Below are 6,001 nucleotides of genomic sequence, written 5' to 3'. Positions count from 1 at the left end.
GCCGGGCTGGGGTGGGGACTAGGCCGGGCCCCGCCGGAGCCCCGCCCGCCGCAGCCCCCGGAGCGACAGCGCGAACGGCCGCCGCGGCCTCTGCCTCATAGAGGGGGGCGGGGGGCGCGCGGAGCCCAGCGCGAGCCCAGGCTGCGCGCCGCCGCCGCCGCCGAGGACCGCCCCCGGATAGCGTCACTTCCGGGAGGCTGTGACCACGCCCCCTCCCCAGGGCGTGCTCGCGCTGGCCTCGGCGGAGCGTGACGTTAAGTGCAGCCCGGGCCGCTATTGGCGGTGGGCGGCTTCTTGCCTGGCCGTTGGTCCCCTGGCCCGACCCTTGCTTTTTACTTCCCGGGCGCTGAGGCCGAAGCCGCCCCTCCCCGGTGCGGGGGGAGCGGCAGTGGAAAGCCTGGTTTGGTCCTGGCCGAGAGAGCGGCCGGCCTCTGGGAATACCTGTGATGTGGTCCCGCCTGTGCCGCTTGCGAGGTGTGACCGTGACCGAGTCATTTCTTCATTGACTAACTGTATCCCCGCTGGCTTCCAGTGAATGTTTGTGGAATGACACATGAATAATGTGTGTTCTAGAGCCAGTGGTGTGCTGATAAATGTTGAACAGCTGGCTCTCTGGGGGGGAAGAGGGCATTACATGCATATATATATATATACATAAGTTTATCATGAATTTTACTGATGTAAAGGTTGTATAGCACACAATTTACAAATGATAACAATAGTATACGATTGCAAATTCTATATAACCAATTGATTCTCAAGAATCCTTTCATTGGCTTTGGTCAAACCCTTGTATGGATAGCCAACCTGTGGTTTCAGTTGACCAAGGAATCGCAGCATGAAATGTTGGTTGATGTTTTCCTCAATGTCAGTGTAAGAGGAAAATGAAAAAAATAAAGACGGTCTTAACTGGCAATTATGGGAGTGACTTGCTTGCTGAATCAGAAAACAGTTTTCAAATACTGAAAGAATATTCCCTTAATTTGGGGGGCGCCTGCGTGGCTCAGTCGGTTAAGCATCTGCCTTCGCTCAGGTGATGATCCCAGGGTCCTGAGATGGAGCCCACCTTGGGGCTCTTTGCTGGGTGGGGAGTCTGTTTCTCCCTCTCCCTCTGCAACCCCTCCCCACCCCCGCTTGTGTGCTCTCTCTCCCTTCCCCCCCCTCTCTCAAATAAATGAATAAAATATTTTAAAAAAGATTTCCTTAATTTTTGTGCTATTCACAATGTAATGGCTACAGGCATAACACATTAAATTTAAATCTGAATTACTAACTTTCCCTCCATCACTTTCTTAAATCTAGATAATCGACAAAACACTAAGTCAAGGCCCTGATTTGTAGCATTTGCTGATATCCATGGTGTAAATACTCCCACCATGGCTGATTTCAATTTTCAGAACAGAGTTACTGAACACGGAGTTAGAAAGAGATGAGCAGTAGCATACCCTTATGTAATAGTTTCATCGTGCAGCTACAGTAACAACCCCAGGAACATAGGTAAAGAGTAATAGTAAAATTATTAGAAAGTGATGAGTTTTGAAAATATATTACCTTTATTTTAAACATTTAATTATAAGTGTGCATAATTTAATTTTGAATGGTGGCTGTGTTTCACAACTGGCTTGCAAAATTCCTGAAATTTTAACAGTTGACTTTCACAGTCCTGTATGAGCCAGCTTCACAGCATCTTCATACCTCAGTTTTCTCATCTGCAAAATAGGAATAAAGATGACTGCTTCACCTTCTTGCAGACAGGCTGTGAAGATCAAATAAGAGAAAGCTTGCTGTGTAGAGGATACTGGACTGGAGGGGAGGGAGAGGACTGGACTGGAGACAGCAGGCCGGGAGATCAGCTAGGAAACTATTGTAATTGGCCCCTGAGAGATGTCGAGGGATGCAAGAGATAAGGAGGAACGATCAGCCAGCAGAACTTAGCAACTTTGTACCTGAGGGTGCACTGGGGTGAGGAGGGTATGAGTCCTGGAGCCAGAGAAAGCTTTTTAAAATGAAAATTTGTCGGGGCACCTGGCTGGCTCAGTCCGAAGAGCTTGCGACTCTTTATCTCAGGGTCATGAGTTCAAGCCCCATGTTGTGTGTAGAGATTACTTAAAAATAAAATTAAAATTGGGGCGCCTGTGTGGCTCAGATGTTAAGTGTCTGCCTTCGGCTCAGGTCGTGATCCCAGGGTCCCGGGATCGAGCCCCATGTTGGGCTCCTGGCTCAGCGGGGCACCTGCTTCTCCCTCTCCCTCTGCCTCTTCCCCTGCTCATGCTCTCTCTCTCTCTTTCTCTCTCTCTCTCTGTATCTCTGTGTCTCAAATGAATAAATAAAATCTTAAAAAAATTAAAATAAAAAAATAATAACATGGAAATTTGTCTATAACCCGTGATTATAACCCTTCGTGGTTTCCCATTGTTCTTAGGCTGAAGAGAAAACCCCTTAAGGAGGCCTATGGCGTCCTGTGTGATCTGACCCCTGCTTCCGTCTGGCCTCATCTCCCACCAACCTTCACTTTGTTCTCCCCGCCCCTGCAGTTCCGCTAGCCCTGTGTGAGGCTCACACACATATGGCCATTACATAAGCTATTCCCTTTTCTTGAAAGGCTTTTTCCTTCTCTTTTTGCTTAGTAAACTCCTACTCATCCTTAAGTTGAACTCACTCCTCACTACCTCAGGAAATCTCTCTGACTGGGTCCTTACTTCTCTCCACCTAGCTCCCAGACCGCTCTTTTGTCACACTGACGAAACAGCTGTGATTTTTCATCTCTCCGTGGGGTTATTTGATTAAAATCTGTCTTCCCTACTAGGCTGTAAACTCCACAAGGGCAGGAGCCAGGTTGGCTTTTTGCCCATCATGGACTCTTCCCCATACCAGAGACGCTGCAGGGCACAGAGTGAACCATGGAAATATAAGCGTGGCATGGTTGTTCAACCTCATGCTTTGCAAGGGGCTCCTGATACAAACTCATGTCTAGTTCTGCGCAGCACACCATCTTTCCTTGCCCGTGAAGAAACGGACGCTCAGAGAGTTATTTACCTAAGGTCACACAATTCGAAAAGGTACAGTGGAATTCAAAACCACCCACTCTCCTTCAGCTCCCTGGCAGGTGTCACTCAGATTTCTGGAGAAAAGAAGAGAAATTGCTATAGGATCACAGAACACCGGAGGCTTTAGAAGACCCCCCAAGATGCCTGGTTGTCTCTGGAAAACCTCCCTAGCCCATGAATGCAAGGTCTGTAGCTCTGCAGCGCCCTCTGCTGTCCAGCTACTTTCTTGGCCTGGGAGGGAAGCTATGTCCCCACCTGGCGTGTCCCCATCTGGGGTCTTTCCACTGCTCCAGAGCACACAGAGGCACAGGACAACACACAGAAGCTCTTTCAAAGGCAGGGCAAGGAATACTGCCTTTCTCCATTTCCTTAAATGTCCAGGCCTGTAGCCCAGGTCCTGGGAAAAAGCACTGAAAATTCACCTTCAAGCAAAGGAAGTGTTATCTTGGGATTTGTGTGTATTTGTTGAACAGGTCTTGTGTCTACGCATATCTCTTTCACTGAGGCCCATCTAGGTGGTCCCTGAAGAGGTAGGACCCTAGTTTCAAAGGTTTGAGAAGAAAAGCCCAGAGAACTGAAACCGGTCCTGAGGTCACTTAGTCATTCAGCAATGGGCTAGGCCTCGGGACTGCAGTGATGAGGGAGATAGGGACCGTCCTTGCCCCTCTGGAGCTCGCCAGCTACTTTGAGTCCTAATCACACCATTTCCCGGATGGATGACCAAGAACAAATAATCTAGTATCTTTGCACCTGTGTTTTATTGGCAAAAAATAGTTCAGTAATAATCCCCCCCAGGGGCTTTTGTGGGGGTTAAATGAACACTTACACAGAAATGCTAAAACATGACACAAACATTAGTAGTTATTATTATGAAAAGCTTCTTGGGGGACCAAAACAATTATTATTGTGTCTTCATACAATGTGTTTATGGCCCTCCACTAACAGTGACCAGTAAGGCCAAGAGCTTGGAATGGGTGTCTTTTCCCCTCCATCCCTCTCTCTTAGCACGCAGAATCACAGAGGCTGAGGAGAGAGCTATGCATGCGTCATAGAGGTCTGACTCCGCTCACCGGCTTCATGGCTTTGAGAAGGTCAGCTGCGCCGGCCTGCAGTTTTAGTTTTGGTTTCCTTTTCTATCGGAGAAAGGCCCGGGCTAGAGGCCCTTCCAGTTCTGCCATCACAGGGATTCTGCTGGGGGGCTGCCCTCAAGCCCCTCCTCTCCCTCCCACTCTGACGTTCCCACTTAGGATCCAACGCAGAATTGTTTGCAAAGCCCACCGGTAAAGGAAGGGGAGTTTCTAGAAACCACCACCCATCCCTTCCTGCATACAGTCAGTGCTCTGGGACATCAAAGGTTTAAGGGAGTGGGCAGAGCAAGAGAGGAAGAAGCCAAGAGACAGCTTGTGTATGTGGGGCCAGCTCTCTGGGGGGTGGGGAGCACAGCAGTGATGTAAGACAGCAGGAAGAGGAAGGCAGGAGCGTTGTTCTATGGCTACCTGCAAGAATCCACACCCTGCTGGGGCACCTGGGGGGGCTTGGTCCGTTAAGCATCTGCCTTTGCCTCCGGTTGTGATCCCGGGGTCCTGGGATGGAGCCCTGGGTCGGGCTCCCTGCTCGGCGGGGAGTCTGCTGCTCCCTCTGCCTCTGCCCCGACCTGCCGCTTGTACCCCTCTCTCTCTTTGTCCCAAATGATAAAGGAATCTTTAAAAAAAAAAGGGGGGGGGCGCCTGGGTGGCTCAGTCGTTAAGCGTCTGCCTTCGGCTCAGGTCATGATCCCAGGGTCCTGGGATCCAGCCCCGCATCGGGCTCCCTGCTCGGCAGGAAGCCTGCTTCTCCCTCTCCCACTCCCCCTGCTTGTGTTCCCTCTCTCGCTGTGTCTCTCTCTGTCAAATAAATAAATAAAATCTTAAAAAAAAAAAAAAAAGAACCCACACCTTCTGGATCCAAGGAAGTGCTAACTCGATTCCCCCAACCACCAGTTATCATGTCCAGCTAAGGGAAGTTGTGGGGGTAAGAAAACCAGGAAGAGCAAGAGAGATTAGGCACCTTTTTGTGAAGAAAGGAAGAGAGGATTTAGGATGACAAAATGAAGGTGGAAGAAGCAGAAGCAAAACTTTGTTCACTCTCTTCTTCCTGTCGCCATTACACACGTACACACGCGCGCGCACCCCCCCACTGGCTGTGGTTGTTAACTGTGTGGTGCTGGAGCAGACAGGCTCCCCTGGGTGGGGAGGTGAAGACCGGTTGGAGGCTCCTGCTCTGTCATGAACCACAGTGACAGTGTGATCCTAGGGGGAGTCCTTCTACCTCTCGGGGCCTTGATTCACGCCTCTTAAGCTCTTAAGCTTAACGAGGCTTGAATAACAGGGTCATGGGAGTTTGATGGGGGCCAGTGTGGAGAGTCAGAGCTCAAACAGGGTTTGAGTCTCAACTTAAAGTGAGCTATGTGATCTCGGGTGCGTCTCTGAGCCTCAGTGCCTGCATCTGTGAAATGGGGATAAGAATATTGACTTTCCGCACATGCTTGTGGGGAAGATTCATTGAGATAACGCACACGAGAAACACTTGATAAACTGCCACAGTTTGTATGGAGACTGGCTGTGGTTATGTTAGGCTCTCTTCCCCACCCTCGCCACCCCGAATCTCAAATTGCAGTTCGGCAGCACTGTGTCGGGGGGTCCAGGCGGCCAGAGCAGCTTGCCAGGAGCTGCAGCTCGGCCCTTTATCATGCCCGTCGCAACTGCTGCCAGGAGGCTGAGTGGAGCAGAGGGGTGGAGAGAGGGGCACGAGCTCATCTGCGGTTGCTATGACGCCCCATCCTGGATTTGCCCATCTCTCCTAATGGAGCGAAGGGCAGAGGGAGGGAGGGAGAGAACGACTGGTCTCTTTCTCTCCCCTCCTGCTGTTTCTCTCTCTCTCTCTCTCTCTCTCTCTCTCTCTCTCTCTCTCTCTCT

The sequence above is a fragment of the Neomonachus schauinslandi genome, chromosome 15 (assembly GCF_002201575.2).
Source record: "Neomonachus schauinslandi chromosome 15, ASM220157v2, whole genome shotgun sequence".
NCBI classification, from domain to species: domain Eukaryota; kingdom Metazoa; phylum Chordata; class Mammalia; order Carnivora; family Phocidae; genus Neomonachus; species Neomonachus schauinslandi.
Note: the sequence above shows the minus strand (reverse complement) of the source record.